General features: G+C 36.2%; 2 protein-coding genes across 2 annotated transcripts in view; both read left to right on the top strand.

Annotated features, from left to right (window-relative positions):
* The window catches only part of LOC139125527 (peptidoglycan DL-endopeptidase CwlO-like), a 41463-nt gene that overhangs the window by 3942 nt on the left and 19286 nt on the right, over positions 1-18235 (top strand). The gene's annotated exons all lie outside the window — the stretch shown is intronic.
* LOC139125519 (cingulin-like) overlaps positions 1-18235 on the top strand; it is a 161625-nt gene that overhangs the window by 132433 nt on the left and 10957 nt on the right. The window lies entirely within an intron of this gene.

Below are 18235 nucleotides of genomic sequence, written 5' to 3'. Positions count from 1 at the left end.
ATGAAAAGAAAAAAAACAAAATAAGAAAAACTTACGATTACCAGCCAATGATATTCAAGAACTTTCTTCTCAAGAACCATTGCACCATTTGAACTGAAATTTTGCTCATATTATCATAAGTGTAAGTACTTAAAGTTTACAAAATGCATATGGATCGGTCATGTGATTTGGCAACCATATTGGATTTTCAAAAAATACCAATTTAATCTTTAAAAATCTTCTTCTCCGGAACAAAAACATCGTTTGAACTGAAATTTTGACTCATATCATCTTTAGTGTGCACATTTTGAAGTGTGCGAAAAACGTTTCAATCGGTCACATGGTTTTTTGGTGGCCATATTGGTTTTTGCGAAAACCCATGTCCATAAATCTTCTTCTCCAGAACCACCACACTATTTTAACTAAATTTTGTTCCTATCATCCATTGTGTGATTACTATCAAATTTGCGAAAGGCATATGGATCGGTCACGTGGTTTGGCAGCTATATTGGATTTCAAATAAAAAACTGTAATAACCATGAGATGATATTAACATAATTATTTTTTACAATGATCAAAAGACCATTCAAGCTCAAAATTTGCACATTGTATCATAAGTGCAAGTAGTTTCCACCATGGCGACCGCTTGGGCTTCACCAGCGCTGCATATTTTACAACAGAAACAACGACCATTTTCACAATGTTGTTAATCAATTTCCAGGACTATTTGTCGCATGGATTTTCACAAAACCTTTAAAATATTAAAAGACTTACAGTGACTTCTAGGTTTGTACCTAGTCATTAACAAAGTTCGTACTTGAACTTTAATGTACTCAGAGATGCCAACAAAGCGAATTTCAATGCGTCTGAATGTGTCTATGGTGCAGGGCCCTCAACAATTCCTCTGCCAGTACATGATGTATAAGATTGTTACAAATCACCGTGGTTACTTACCATGTAATGCAGTATTGACCTTGCTTATCTTTGAGCATCATAACCGTACCTGTACAGTGTTGTCTCTCTGAAAAAGATCGGGGCATGTATATGTAGTCATTACACGGCAAACATTTTTAATCTTTGAACAATATGTTATAATGAAGATAATCTAAATGCTTGGTGGTATTGTGCATATCTCAAGGGTTTCTTTCAATACTCCTGCCTTTTGACAGGTAATTGATATTCCTTTCCCATCAGCAAACATATCATCCTACAATTAAACCTGTAAACTTCAGAATATTTAGCTGTAAAAGCTTAATTGATTTGTCTTAGCTCAACAATAATTCAGAACTAACTAACTAAGTACACCTGAGGTGTCAGTCCTCATAACTCTCTAGATTGCCAATGAAAACTTAGGTGGCTTGTTTCATCAGTTTTTAACTGATTAAAGAAGCCAATGTGCTGTTAAAAGATATGTTACAGCATTATTGCAGGTGTTTAAACTCTTAGTCAGCACTATTTTCCTACGACAGTATATCTGGGAGGACCAAGAAGTTAGTTACTACTCTTACACCTGATCACATGGAAATGGGTTACTTTGAAACGACTTGTTATCTCTACCGATACTCACATAACCAAGGTTTGACTCTGGTCTCTTACTCAAAATGAAAAATGCAATGCAATTTAACTGCAGACTAGTAACTGGTTCTGAGCCAATGATCATTGGTCTTTGTAAGGATAGTCAATTTCCATATATGGTAATTCACAGAATCTGAGGACATTTTAAGAGTTTCACAGTAACAGATGCCATCTGACAACTTGGAGCTTGACAAATATGGTGGTTGAAAATGAAATCTCACAGCCAGTCATTTTTAGAGGCCATTAGAAGGTTCCAGCTCAAATGTAATGATTTGTAGAATGTGTAGTTCTTACTGCATTATGGATGGAAATCTGTTTTGACCCTCAAGGTCAGAGGGATCGAACAGGGTTTTCACTCTGCATACAGCCTAAACTGAAAATAATGCAACACCTACCCTCCATAGCAAGTCATCTCTATATGCTAGTAATACTTCATGGAAAGTTCTTGAACACCTTGTTGATCTCTCTCAAGCATTTGATTCTGTCAATCATTCTATTCTTCTTCTCAAAAAACTTCATGTCAATAATACACATCTGACAACAATTCAATGGTTCAAAAGCTATACCTCACAGCAATGATTGGATAAATATTTTTGCAAGTTAAATCAGGGTAAAAAAAACTGGTGTTCCTAGCAGGAGCAGTGTACATGCGGGGTCATAACTCTTAGGCTACAAAAATGATCTTCTTACTTGACAACAATCCAGTATTCCGATTTGAAGTTTTGCAGATGATATCAACTATAGACTGCTACCATTTCTTATATCAGTGCACTCCATGCTTATTTGCAATGTGAAATGTATCGTTCATCAACATGGTGAGGGATGTAGAAAAATAGCTGGCAGCCGGCAAAAACAACCGGCTGTCAGCTAAAAATTACCGGCTGTAAAAATTTAGTTTTGTAAAACATCAGGACATTTTGCACAAACTTAATGTGCACACATAATACTTGTACCTACTTATATACTTTTATTTTTGCCACATAAAACCAAATCCTCGATGGTTTCATTCTAACTAGCCCAAACAAAAACATTTCAAAATATAAGTTCATTCTCTTTTGCACCGGTCAGCAACTTCAAAAATTTCCTTGCTGTATAGATTCCCTTACTATTTAGAATACAAGTATTACTATAATGTATCTACCTCCACTACCTGCCTTGGTTTATGCCTTGACCTTGAACTTAAATGAGACGATGTAGTATGCCTTCGCCGAGCACTGACCTATAGGCCCATGCCATGTGTTGCATTCCTTTTATGCTACCATACTATTGAAAACCACATTGAGCCTTGTCGTACTTCATGACACTTATCAAACTGTGTTGTCCAAAATTCATCTGTTCATTGCTACAACACTTGGAGTAAGTTCCATATTCCTAAAGCCCACTGCCGTTCATTAGGACATCATGGATCTGTTCTTGCAACACATTTTAACAGCTCAGTTACATTTTCATGATTTAGTGATACATTTTTATCTGGCTTACTAACTTGTAAGTGATTTTACTGTTCTTTATTATGATGTTATTTTCATATGCTTAATTCTTCATGTTAAATGGTTTAGATTTTTCAGTCTGTTTTTTGATGAATTCAGCCCTTATTTAATGTTTTTAATTTTAACTCTGCAGTATTGTATTTATTCAATGCATGGAAATCCATATAATGCATTGATTTAAAGAAATAGATGAACAAAATGAAGTTTTCTGAGTCCCTTATGTAACCACTATACACAGGTTTGGTTGTATTCAGTTCCACAATATGACAGTATGATAACAGCAGGGTAACAGTGACGGTCTGTGAAATGTCAAACAAACACGGATAATACAAATTCACACATACCTGCAAACAAATCTTGACAGGTACCTAATCTAGCTGTCCCTATGTTTCAGTCATTTATCCAGAATACAGAATGGTAACTCTCTATCTAAAGTGACAGCAAATAAATGAAAACTATTTCAGAATTATTTCTAACAGACTGTTGAGGGAATGGTTCTAGATAATTGTTGTAAATAGACAATAAAATTCATCTAAAATATTCCAACATTGACCCTTTGGTATCAAACAGGTGTAAATAAATATGAAATCATAAGTGCCTAGATGATATTAAATAATCTCAAATATTGAAGTTTATATAAATTCACAAATATCAATATTCTTAAATACAGCTGCTAGATACAGAAACAAAACTGGCCAATATTATTTTTGAACAATAACACAAAAGAAGCCTAGAAACTGGAAAACTTGGAAAATTTAATTCATAATATGACATTAAACTGGTCCAATAATCATTTCCATTCAGGTAATACATTACCAGGTCATGGGACATTTGAGGTTTACAATTTCAGTAGGACCATTTTGAACCACTGATAGTTAGTGGTGGTACCAGGTGTCCGAAATGGGTAAGCGTACCCTGCTAGCATGCTACACCCGTCAGGATTGGTCCCAAAATTGTCTAAATATTGTATGAAAAGATACAGGATATGAATCACTGTAATAAGTCAAAGCCGGGAATGCTGTCGCTATTCATTTGAGTGACCGAGGTGTCATATTTGGCTAGAATGTCATCATATCGAGTGTAGAACTAAATAAATAAATAAATATCAACTTTGGTATAGTATCAGTCAGTGTTGTCATTTTAAATTTGTCGGTTAAAATGCTCATAGTTTTTGGTAAAAAGTATGACTGTTCTCAACAAATCAGGTCATAAAGTCCTTCCATCACACTGTAGTGTAACTTACACCACAGTGTGATAGAAGCTACTAATTAAAATTTTGGTGAACCGTGCAATTTAAATGGTCTGAACTTTAGGCCATGTGAGATTTGAAATTTAAAACAACTTTGAACAAAATTGAAACACCTGTGAAAATTATTGACATGACACTTGGTAAAAAATTGTAAGAATTTTAGAAATTTGTTTACACAATAGAAAGGAATATTTACCTCATGGAGCTTTCACAGAGTTAGACAAATCTCCGTGTCAATAAGAAATGTTCACATCAATAATTTCCTTGAGTCAAAGAAATAAAACTTACCTGCAGCTCCTATGATTAAACATTGACCTTTGACCTCTTCTTTACTCTACAGGACATTGCAGGTATTTGGCAGTGAGAAGTCTGGTACAGAGCCAGGACAGTTTAACTATCCAAATGGAGATCAGCTTGTGATCTGTGACACAGAAAACCATCGCATACAAATACTCAATAAGAATAAGGTGGTCATAGAAATTATCAGATTTGATGGTCAGTTTGACAATAAATTCATGCCATATGCTGTGGCTATATCCCTGATGGTCACTTCTTTATCACTGACATCGGTAATAACCAAATAATTATTTGTGACCAAAATAAAAAAATTATTCAAATTATTCCCCAAAGTGCAGACATTGAGGTTAGGAGCATTACTGTAATGGCAGCATTTATTTTTGTCACTGACAGCAAAGGTAAAAGTTTGATCAAATACAACATCAAAGATGGAAAACTTGTTGCAAGAATCAGTGATGTATTCAGTTATCCACACTCTGTAATGGCTACTAGCAACAACCATCTCTTAGTGTCAGACTGCAATGAACATGTCATTCATGTTTTAGATTCTGATTTGAATTTTCTGAATTCATATCACAATGATAGGTTAAAGTCTCCACGAGGCTTGGATGTCGATTCACACGGCAATATTTATATTTGTAAAAGGCAGAGAAAAGGCATTGTAAAACTGAGATCTGATGGACAATTGGATTGTGTATTATTTGAAGGTGTTAGGTATTACCCACAGTTCATTGCAGTCAATGATGACATCACAACAACAATTGCTCTCACAGGGAGGCCGTCGTCGTTGTATCAGTCCGTCCACCAAATCAGAGTATACTCTGTATCAACATAGATATGCATTACAATTCCATCAAATATCACCATTCTAAACACATTTTTCACATTCTACACCCCAAGTTTGGACTAAAATCCTTGTACCCAACTTGACACCGAATTCATGTGCATCTGGATCAGAATTGTGAAATTTTGGTGAAAAATTCAGGAATATTTTGAAAATGCATTGAAAGCAATGGACAGTCTGCATCGGTGACGTCATCGATTGTTTGGTTGACTTCCAGTAAAGTAGGTCAGTAGGTTTTCTCCATTTTTCTCAAATCCAGAAATTTAGACATCAAGTGTGGGCTAAAAATTTCTTCTTCACAACTCGATGGACACGTTTATGGTGGTTGAAAACCAAGTTTTAAAAATTTTGGTGAACAATTTCTGACATTTTCATAAATGCATTGATTGCAATGAGCAGTTTGAATTGGTGACGTCACTGGAATGCCAAGTAAGTTGGTCATGATAAGAATTTCTCAGTTTTTGGTAGAATTACAAATTTAGACATCAAGTGTGGGCTAAAATTTTATTGTGTATGAGTCGCTAGACTTGTCTATAGTGTCCAGAATCCATGATGAGAATTTTTTGTGAACAAAATATGAGTAACTTTTGATGAATCATAATGAATGAACGATAACAATCAATTGATTTTAAATTGAAAATGGGCTAATTATAATCGACGAAATAGCGAAACTGCGAAATAGCGAAATGAGGGACTGGACAGAAATTACCAGGAGGGAGGGCTGGTGTTGTCACGAATTAATGAGGTTCAGGATGTGACGCCATTAGGTGCCTCATCCACCAAATATGAAGGCTGTAGCTCTTGAAGTTACTGATTTCTAGGCATATTGATGAAATCAAGGTCAAAGGTCATCCTGGTAACGTGAAATTTTGGCGGAAAACTTTGCTTACATAATTATCCGTGTCCACAAATATCAGATCTCTAGCTCTATTGGCTAACCTTGAATTTCGTAATTGTATGATAAATGAGGTACAGGATGATGAGAGTCAAAGGTCACCAGAAACTCCAAATTTTAGTTATATGGTTTCATCCCTTACCGGTCATTTTTCAATATACACCAGCCCTCTCGGACTGTATGTAGGAAACGATATAGTCATAGCTTTGCTGCAAGGTCTAGGGCAGGTCAAAGGTCATAGAAAATTCAGAAAAAATAATACTTTCAAAATCTTCACTACAAGATTAACATGGACATGGTTTAAGACATTGATGTTTGCAATGTAGCAGCCTGGCCATATGGTCTACAAAGTGAATGTACAGAAATTTGATTGATCAAGTATTATACAAATAAGGTCAATTTTAACGTTAAAATCCAAGATGGCCACAAGAAAAAGGGTCTAAATATTATTGATGTGGACTGTGACATGTAGGGGAAGGTCACTGCTGGTGTGCATGAAAATAGGGGAGGTCACCAACACTTTTAAGAGGTCACTATTTTATGCACAGCGTCATTTTGAAAAAATGCTGGCCCTCCCTCCCTTAATTTCCTTCACTTCCTTACTCGCATGAGGGCGCTGTAATAACAGGACAATGGAGAGCTTGTGGAGCAAGTGTATCATCGAATCGACCCTCTGTTTTCTGTTTGTCGAATTTGTTCATTCTATATATTTCAGTTTCTCATTACTTCTTTATAAATATTTGAATTTACTACTCAGTTTCTTCATTTCTTCATTTCGCTATTTCGCCATTTCGCAGTTTCGCTAATTCTTCGATTACATTTAGCCTTGAAAATGCAATGTTTGAAATTCAACAGTTTTAATTCCCTTACTGGTTTGCGGATTAAAAACTAATTTTTATACTTGTTTGGATTCACTAGTTTTATTAAAACCAAAAAAAAAAATTATAATTTTCCAAACTCACAACAATGGAATATTTTGATGAGATTGTGTATTGGATTGTCCTGACCAACCGTCAGATCTCAATTACACCAGAGACAAACGACCGGTACGGTTCATTTGTCAGTGAAATGTACTTGTATAACATTACCTGTATACCTTTTGATAACTCCTGTATAATATACCTTAGATATTTTCATCGACTGTCGATGGTATACTCCAATATCAACGTTTACGGAAAGTAAACGAAGGGCGATACGTCCTGGCCAACGGCCATTAATGAATAACAACATTCAGTGCAGCGCATTTCCTAGTCATATCGCCCTCGTGAGGCGTAAGTCGTGTAGAGTTAACTTGCGTTTAAATAAGGGCGCTGTCACAAGATTTTCAATTTGCGGTTTTTATTTGACGGCCACAACAACTAGCCGCAGAATGTCGTCTGCAAAGAAACTTTTCCGAGTCTTTTGTATATTTTATGATCAGACACGATGCATTTCGACAAAATTAAAGACTTTCTTAATGAACTATCGTTGAGGATAGTCATCTATTTTAACAAGAATCAATATTTGTACATTTTCTGTATCACATTTTAGACAAAATGTCCTGGCCAATTTAAAAATGTTTGTTGTTCTTCCTATGTAATATTTTTACATTTTTGACAATTAAATGAAAACATAGCGTTTTTCCATTTGTGCTGTCATTCATAAAGACTTACGAATCCGTAGCTATAACGGTTTTCTCCGCATATAATGTACTTTCTCGCTTACAGAGTTGTATATACTCTTAACATAACTCTCTCATTAACGAATCTAATTTAAAACGTGATTCCGATACATACGTACATGCTATATATATATATATATATATATATATATATATTATATATATATATATATATATATATATATATATATATATATATATATATATAAATATATACATACCTTGTTTCCTACCTTGCATACATCAGTCAACAGTGTTTGTATCAACGTTTCCCACAGAAACTACGACTCCTTTGTCCAGGAATTGATAAGCTTGTCTTTGATATCGGTGTTCTACCATCGTAAATGTCAACAATGATGTTGTGTTTGTCATATTTTAATAATTCTAGCAAATCTTTCATTCATCAGGCAAAAATTACGTCGCCTTTGTAAATTGAAAATAGCGTGGAGCATACTATTCTTGCTGAATTTTTTATTAAAGATTCTATGTGCATTCATTTTAAATATCTTTTACTAATTTTGCAGTTTGTTTTCTTTTGTTTGTGAATGTTTTTACCTGTTTCCCTTATAATCCTAACAATGAGTTTGTATCATGGAATACGTGACTGACGCAACTTTGAATATTATATTTGTGATATTAAATCATCGATAACTGTACTCTGCTTAGACTGTCTAAGACTTTTTCAAATATTGGGTTTCTTTGTTCATCGTTCTTGCTTTTGGCAGCTGAGAAATTTACATTTAAGTAGACGATCAATACAATAAACCACGTGCATCACGCAAACTATCTTAGCTGACATTCTTTCAAGAAATAAATGGGGTTGAAAAATTAAGACACGTGAAAAAACGACATGATAGTTCATCGAAGAATTTATATTTCTCTCTCAAAATGTCAACTTCACGACTGAATGTGCTTTTTACTGAATAATTATATTGAGATTATTTTAAGGTTTACACAATGCAAGAATATATGTTTTTTTTTTTTTTTTTTTTTTTTTTTTTTTTTATTTCGGGAGATACGAGCAAAAAATTGATTACATAACTTACAAAAAAAACCAAAAAAACATGAGCTCTTTACGTATTGGCAATCAAAGCAAAAATGTTACAATTACAGAACTTGAGTAGTGTTTTTGAAGGTTTATGAAGGCTGATATTTCATGCCTAATAAATATAATTACACTTCAAAATTTTCCCACTTAAGTAGAGCTCTTTCAATACAGTTATTTCTTTGGCAATGTACATTTCAACTTTCTTGGCGGTTTTAACATTTATTCTCACAAGATTAAAAGACGGTATGGCATTTTTAAGTTTGCAATCATAAATAGACTTTTTGGCGATGAGAATCACCTGATTTAACAATAAGTTGAAAGACTTGTCTCCAAGCAGAATTTGCTTAGCTGAGAAACTGGATGGTGCTTCGAGAGCAGCACCCCACAGTCCCAAAAGGCTTTTCCATATTGATTCTACACATTTGCAATGCACAAATAAATGAAGAATGTTTCATCAACTTCCTTGCAAAATGAACATAAGCTGTTGATTACTCTTGGTGGACTCATGCGAGATAGGACATAATTAGTATAAAGGATATTGTGGACAACTTCCATTGAAAAGCTTGCAGTTTTGTTTCATCGGTTAACTTAAATGGTAGTAAAAAGATACCCGTTCACTACTTTTGATCTACATCAAGAAATTGTGAAAAAATAAGTTACTTTTCGATGTGATAAAATAATCTGATGTAAAACGTTTTCTGATACTCTTTACTGTACAATTTTTGAGTGGCATTATCTTATCATTGATAACAATACTGACAGGCAATTCCGGTCTAACTAACTCTGGCTTGCACTTCTTCCATAACGGTGGTATTGACAGTAAAATACCTTGCCATTGTAACAAGTGGTTTAAATTACAACCCATTGCTGATAAGTCATTCCATGTTTTAAACTTATTTTCTTCATTGAAAATATCTGCAACATATACAATACCTTTTTTGAAAAGGAAATTATCAAAAATCGACCTCTTTTTTACAAGAATCTCTTTGTTGTTCCAGATAATTTGTTGGGCAATACCAAAAGAATTACACGGGTTTATCTCGCTCCAAAAATCCAACACTTCTCTATAAAATTTAGGCAAATGAATAGGCAGGAGCTCGGTGCAAAAATTGCAACAAAAGACAAGATTGCCACCAACTGGAAGCAAAAGAAAATTCAAAAATACTTTCCATGGGTGATGTACATCGTCTGCTAAAAATTGTTTTATCCATGAAACTTTAAACGCCTTATACAGTGCAAAAACATCAACCATTCCGAGACTCCGTCTTTGGAATCGTCTATCAATGAATTTCTACTGATACGATCAGGTCCTTTCCAAATGAAGCGATGAATGACACTGTTAATGATTTTTATATCAGCCATCTTGATGTTCATGAGGTTAATTAAATACAAAAACTGGGAATAATCAATGCTTAATTATTTGGATTTTACCAATTAGAGAGAGCCCTCTGGAGCTCCTTAGGTTCAGCAAGCGGGACATAGAATCTAAAGGGCCACTGATATTATCATGGTAGGCACACTCGGAGTTATACGAAAATATACACCAACAATCTTAATAGGAGAGTTGATACCCAATTGATACACAAGGGCTTGTCCTTTCTGAACGTCCAATTCCCCTGCCTTAAAGTTTCTGTTTTGCTACGATTTATTGACAGACCAGAAAACAGAATGAAACCTGTTAAGCAGAGAAAGGAGATTTGAAGCTGACACTTCATCTGCCAGGAAACACGTCAAGTCATCTGCAAATGCAGAGTTTTTGATAACACTGTTGAGAATCTCAATTCCACGAATAGAGTCATCTTGTTGAATTGCTGCTAAAAGAACCTCTATTCCAATAATAAAGAGCGCAGGAGAAAGGGGATCCCCTTGGCGAACACCCCGTTCAAGTTCAAAATAGCCTGTAGATAGGCCGCGATTAAGGACGCAACTGGAAGGGTGTGAATAGAAAGTGCGAATCCACTTGATAAGTGAGGGGCCAAATTGAAGACTTCGAGTGCTTTATACAGAAAGGACCACTCTAAACTATCGAAAGCCTTCTCGAAGTCTATTGCCATTAGAATACCAGGTAAGTTCTCCCTCTGTGTGTAATCCATTATGCCCTCAATAATTCGAACACAATCACCTATTTGACGCCCCTTGATGAAGGCTGACTGGGTTTCATTAATAATTTTGGGCAGAATCTTGTCTATACGTCTTGAAATACATTTAGCAGCAATCTTGTAATCTACATTTAAAAGTGTGATGGGCCTCCAATTTTTAATGTAACGCTTATCTTTCCCTTTCTTTTCAATAAGAGTAATTACTCCCTGTTTTTGGCTATTGCCAAGGTCACCTTTTTCATATGCCATATTTAGAGCACTGACAACATACGGGCTGATCAGGGGCCATAATTTAACATAGAACTCTACAGAAAGACCATCGTTACCGGGTGATTTATTTGTGGGCATGCTGTTCAGGGCTTGAAGGGCTTCGTTAGCAGTGATTGGGCCATCACAGGATGTCTTCTCAAAATCACTTAACTTGGGAAGACTGATTCTGTTAAAAAAGTCAGTAATAGAGTTAAGGTCATTCTTATTTTGTCTGCTACTGTAAAGTGTGGAGTAAAAGGACTTGAGCTCTACTAAAATGTCGGGGAAATTCGTAATTGCCTTGCCATCATTGTTTACAATCTGCGTAAGATGTGATTTTCTAGAGTTTACCTTTTCGAGACCTAAAAAGTACTTTGTGTTCTTTTCTCCAAACTCGTACCAGTTTGACCTCGAACGGATTATACTACCTTCAATTCTGTGATCCAATTCCACCTGTAATTCTTTCTAACTCCTTCGATTTCATTGCTTAATAGTTAGAAGAATCTGACGCTAACGCAGCCTCCAAAAACGTGAGCTTAGACTCAAGCTCTTCAATACTGTCCTTTCTGGCTTTCGCCTTTTGCCGGCCATACGTACAGGAAACCTTTTTAACTTTGTATTTTATAAATTCCCATAAATGAATTGGATCTTGTGAATGATACTCTTCAACCCAGCTTTCAAAATTACTGTAAATGAGATTTATAAACTCCTCGTCCTGAAGGAAACTATTATTAAACTTCCAGTAAGAACGTCCAAGGTTTTTACGACTATCTCCTATGGAAAGTGTAATTGCAGAATGATCGCTATAACTACAAGAAATAATATCTGTGTCTATAACAGCCAGCTGAAGAGAACTACTTACAAGAAAGTAATCCAAGCGACTCTGTATTAACTCAGGACGCAGTCTCCGCCAAGTAAAGCGCTTCATAGAAGGATTTCGGACTCTCCAAATATCGGTGAGATCGTGCTTGGAACAGATATCGGTCAGAGAAGAAGCGGACTTTTTCCATATCGTGGGGTTGCCTCCTTGTCTATCTGCGTTTACATCTATTGCCATATTGTGGTCCCCTCCCCATATTATCTCTCTATCTTGTTCTATATTCATATCACGAATCATTTCACCAATGTGCAAAAGGTAGGAAGCATGCTCATTTTCATTATTTGGGCCATAGCAATTGATCAACAGAAATGGCTTATCAAAATGTCAACTGAAATAATAATAGTTCTGCCCTCATCGTCAGTATTAACCTTCTTAATCGAAAAGTTGATATTTCTAAGAATAGTGGTTACGCCTCTGCTATTAGAGGAACCGTGCGAAAAAATGAAATGGCCCGGAAATAAGCTAGGCCACATTAACTCGTCTTTTTGGACACTGTGGGTCTCTTGTAAAAAAATAATATTGGGATTTTTCTTACTTAACCACTGAAAAACCCCTTTTCTCTTCTTATAATTGGCTATACCACGAACATTGACGGAAATAACATTGAAATTCTCAGTCATCAAAACTAGTTAGTAATGTAACACTACAATGCACAAATCTCGTTCAAAACTTGTATGGCTCCCGAGTTTTACAAAAGGACAAACGAAAAAAAGAAAAGGAACCCTGATTTCTACAACGAAATCAGGAAAACGAAAAACAAAAAAAGGAACAGAAACGACAAAAACAAAAGCAAAAACAAAAGGCAAAAAGTGAGGCAAAAACATGGCTTAAAGGCACATGTTTCACAGAGATGAAACGACGTCATGGCCTAATAGCAACTACCAACCCCAAAAAAGAAACTAAGTGAAAACAGTGGCAGTTGTCAGTTGCCAAAAGCTGGTTACACTAAGAAACACATAAATACAACCTAACAGAGATACGTTTAACTTACGGTCGAACACGAAAACAAAATTCTCACATGACTATAGATGCAAATGATTATGGAAGAGGAGATAACATCTCCAAAGTATCCGTTCAGACACATAAGCGCAAACACATTCCGTCAAACAGTTGACTCTATAGCCTGCTATAATGTTATTTTTCCGATGGAGATTTGTACAACATGTTGTTAATGAAGAGCTGACCATTGATGAATCTAACTGTCTTCTTCTCGTGGTATGCCTTATCCATTACCTTCCGAAGACTCTGCTTGACTTTGTAATCTGCATGGCAGAGGTCTGTTTTCACAAAAATCTCCGTACCTTCGAGAGCTTTGCGCCAGTTGCTCAATATAACACTTCTTTTACCCTAAGAGGGAGTTTTGCAATTATGTGCCGCGGTTTCCTTCTGGTGTCTGCGTTCTCCCAGTTCTTGCTTGGAGCGCGGTGGGCATTGTCAATCAATAAGTCCTCCATTTTGAATTTCTCGGCCGCGAGCTTCTTCACAATATCAATGCAATCTTCACCTTTTCTTTCAGGTATTCCCCCAATGCGGAGATTATAGTTGCGCGAATATCTTTCCAAATTTAGGGCAGATTTCTCGACCAATGCTATTCTTTTTGTGGAAGCTTGTAATTCAGCTCGCAAATTCTCCACTTCTTTCAAAAAATTTTGGTTCTGGGCTTTCACTTGCTCTAAGTCGTCGTCGACAAACTGCATGGCTTTATCGAGCTCAGTATATTTCGCTTCTACGACTTCAATTCTACTTGACAGCTGTCGTTGTTCAGATATAATAGTCGATACGCTTTCTGAAATCGTCTCAACCTTTTGTTCTAAATCATGCAGACATTCTTTCACTATGGATTTCAGCAAAGTGGGAGACATGCTGCCTTCTTCGCTCACCTTACGTAACGGTAAAGGTGTGCTCTCGCCATCTTGAAAGTACGTTGAAATTCCCTGGCTGTCAGCGCCAACTTTTTTGATTTATTACGACGTCCGCTTGCCATGCCAATCGTGAAAACCTCAATAAAGAGGTTGCTGGTCACTTTGAAGAGCAGTTCGTAACGACGAGTATCTCAGCTAGGAGTTCTACACGCAATAAATCAAACCAGCCTTTGGCAACGACGCAACCACGCTGTCTACTCCGGCATCATGACCTGTGACCAAGATATATGTTTGTTGTCCCTATTTGATTTCTAACATACTTTAGTAACAGTATACAGTCACCTGCAATCTAAACATACCCATATATGGTCAAAGGGGGATTCCTTGGTATTCAAAATGCCCGTGCGAGGGCGCCGGTTTTAAAAGTGGCCACCCGCTTAAAATCTGTGATTGGTTAGATTTTCTCTTTCCATGGTAACTGTAGCAAAATTGGAACAGATGACAGTATACCTTAAATTCTACTTAGTATGAGCAACTTTGTGTGTGTGTGTGAGAGAGAGAAGAGAGAGAGAGAGAGAGAGAGAGAGAGAGAGGAGAGAAGAGAGAGAGAGAGAGAGGAGAGAGACGGGCGTTTACAAACACTGACAACGATAGAATCTACAAGTAAATATCATCGAAATTGACGGTTGGTTCAAGGTCAATGTCACGTAGTTGATCATAATGCGTCACGTTTAGATATCCTAGTAATTGCATGGCGTGCGAACATTTTTTCTGAATTGTAAATGTATCATCCATTGTTATTTGTTTTCTCCAATCATCGACTACAGATTTCGAATTCCTACTTGTGGAAAATTTTGGTGATTTTACCAGAGACACGTGACCTGATAAACCACTGACAATGTCATCACCATCGTTCAAGCCTAAAAATTTATACAACTTTTGTATTCTTGAATAGTGTGTTTTGCAACATCCTCGTACCGGAGTATGGTGTACCTATTACGAAATCATCCTGGGAATTTTGTACAACCAGCACATTTTTCTCAAAGTCTCTGCATTACTGCAAAATTTCGTCTTCACTTCCTCTTCGGATGAAATCCTTGTTAATCATGTTTAATGTATTCCTGGAATTGAACACCGCCCTTGGGTCGCGAACGAGGTGAACGATCTTTATGTTTAATTCAGAATCAACCAACAGGGATCTCAACAAATTGATATCATAGATTCTAATGATCTTAACAGCAATGTGTCGACGACTTTCACAGACTTTTGTCAGAGTTTTTCTAATTTGGCGCTTTCTTTAGTGGAATTTGTTTGTTGTTTGTCTGTCTTTACACACCTTTGTTACAGAAAACGCTTTACCGAAATTACAGTTGGTTTGTACATTGAGTTGCCATTCCTCGGGAAGTGCGTGAAAGTCACAGTTAAAGATAGAATGGAGGGTGTCGATGGACTTGCTGTCGAAGAGATAGTTGGACAATTTCCCCTCCATGACGGCGTGTGTGTAAACTTCTATCGGTTCAAACATGTAGAAGAATTCTTTATTCTGATTGAAGAGTTCCCCGACAAAAGACGAACCGGTCCGTTTACTGGCAAAGATGATGACATGAACTGAACTGTTTTTCGTTGCAATATTCAACGATCAGATGTTCATGTCAGAAAACTGGTGCTTCATGCGTCTTATAACGGTGTTTATTAAAAGCTCTGCAAAAAAAGTTCACCTGTGTTTTAGAATGAATGCAGAATGAATGGAGGACATGTCACCTATGAACTGTAATTTTGATATTTTGTCCGTTCATGTTATATGATTCTAAAGAAAAAAGATTATTTCTAACTCTAGACGTTGTACCTACAAACAGCGTTGGAATGTAAAAACTTGCCAATTTCGAAGATCGTAAGGTATTTTTATGCCATCTTTGGTATTCGCCCTCACATGTTTGACACTTTTGGAAACCATATAGGAGCCATAAACTTAGAGTTTTATTCTCGTATAGTTTTGAATAAACTTGCTCCAAGTCTAGTTGGCATATAAATATCAAAACGAAGTAAGTTAAAAGGAATAAACTTCAGAAGGCTGTAGGCTGTTGCGTAGATTGTGAGATGAAAGCGATGGCCCGCAGACTTGTGAACCTTGCTAGGCCAGCAAGTTACTGCTCTCGAGGAAAGTCACGTGACTTGGAGTTGGTGTAGGTTTAGAAGAGCTTAGAAGCCATGCACTCATGCTGCAAACATCATTGAATCACTGAAACTTACCTCGCATCTTACATGTAAACATAGTGACAGCCAAAAGCAACGTTAAAATTACGACACAGAGTGACGTCATCCGAACCATGACGTCAATTTTTACTCAAAGACCAGCCGACATTTTAATTTGGTGTCTGAGATCAGTATGCAAGCTAAATTTCTGAACACAAGCCGGGAACCCAACAAGTAAGATGAAACATCACGCTCCGAAACAGTCAACAATGAAAGCATATACTGTAATTTTTAGGTTATAGTTATTATTATCAATGTATTTACATATTTGTGCTATACGGGCAAGTAGTAGGTGAATATCGCTGTCCCTGGTACACACATGTCAGAGTGTCAGAATGTTTATAGACACCTGTTATGAATAGTTACAGGAGAGTCATAAACTGCAAACTTGCTCTAGTTTATATAGTGCCTCAGGGGAAGTTCGTTTCAAGATTTTCAGAAGAAATTACATATTTCTGTTAAATCATTCATGTTTGTATTGATTATAAGGCTCAATGTGCATGGAGTATTACTTGACATTGATTTAATTGAAATTAATAAGAGTAACAAACTTACGATCCAAATATTTCGGGGGATGATAGCGTCAAGCTTTCAGATGGATTTCCTCATCTCAAAACTGAATTCAATCTGACAGCAAGAAGATTTTAATTTAATACAAGGATACATGGAATTCTCTATTTGGTCATTTTGCCAATTCTGATGACTTAAACCAGATGCCGTTCTATAAAAACGAAATACAGATTTAAAACTATTATTTTGACAAAGCCAAAATAAACCCTATTTAACTCTTTACTTAAATTATTTGTTACGTGCAGAGGAAACGAACAAAAGGGTGAACTCAGCAGTTAACGTTTAAACAAATTTATTACGAAAATAAACTAATTGCTAAGTCAGGGATAGAGTACAAGCTTTAAAAGTGTACAGACTACTTATCTCAGCTGGGACGGCAAAGCTCCAGTCTCAGAGTTGTAACAGTCAGTCGGATGAATGAACAGTCCTTTGGCTTGCAGGCTTGAAGCTGCACAAAGTCCACAGTATAAATCCAGCGTTGGCAGTGAAGGTCTTGAAAAGTCTTGAGAATGACTACTGCTGGAGTTTAGTAACACACAAGAGACACGATCCCAAAAGTCTGACTGGAAGCTGAAGCACGTCCCTTTTAAAAGGCATATAGAACAATCTAGAACTTTTATTGACATGCTAATTACTGTTCTAAAATTATATCCCTTACACAACTAATCAACTTTCCAGAACATTCCAAACATGACTAATTGAATTCAAGGTTGTTAGGTCATCAAGGGCAGTGACCTTGAGAATGTTCTAGACTAATTGAACTCAGGTCATGATGAGTGTGGGGTAAATGACCTACATAACATATTGTAGAGTAAAATCACAATCAATGACTGTGTGCACAGTGCTTACGTTGAGTTTTGTGTCATCGCAAATACCTATTTTCTCAGTGATTCAAGATGTTTGAATTGACAAACTTTTAGTGTTGTTTTTTAATTCTGTAATACAGGGTGAAGTGATATCTTTGATATTACTGATTTACTCTTCCTTTGTTCAGAAAAATTGTGTCTTAAATCATTAAGCTCTACCATCACAGGAATTGAATTCCCTGGAACAAACTGCAATCCAACAAATCAAGGGGCATTTTCAATGTCATTGCCAGATTTTTTGTAAGTACATGTTTCGCAGAATGGCAATAACACCGTGAGAGTTTTTTCAAGTCTTCAGTTGTACTACCTGTACATACAATGTCAGCTATAGTTTATACCTTATACGTGACCTGATTTTTTTCTATATTCAGTTGAAGTTTATAACCATCAATGTCAACATCAATAAGCTTATTATTTAATGG

This window comes from Ptychodera flava (assembly GCF_041260155.1).
Source record: "Ptychodera flava strain L36383 chromosome 3 unlocalized genomic scaffold, AS_Pfla_20210202 Scaffold_25__1_contigs__length_14229661_pilon, whole genome shotgun sequence".
In the NCBI taxonomy this organism is placed as follows: Eukaryota; Metazoa; Hemichordata; class Enteropneusta; family Ptychoderidae; genus Ptychodera; species Ptychodera flava.
Note: the sequence above shows the minus strand (reverse complement) of the source record. Positions and strands in the feature narration are given on the sequence as shown.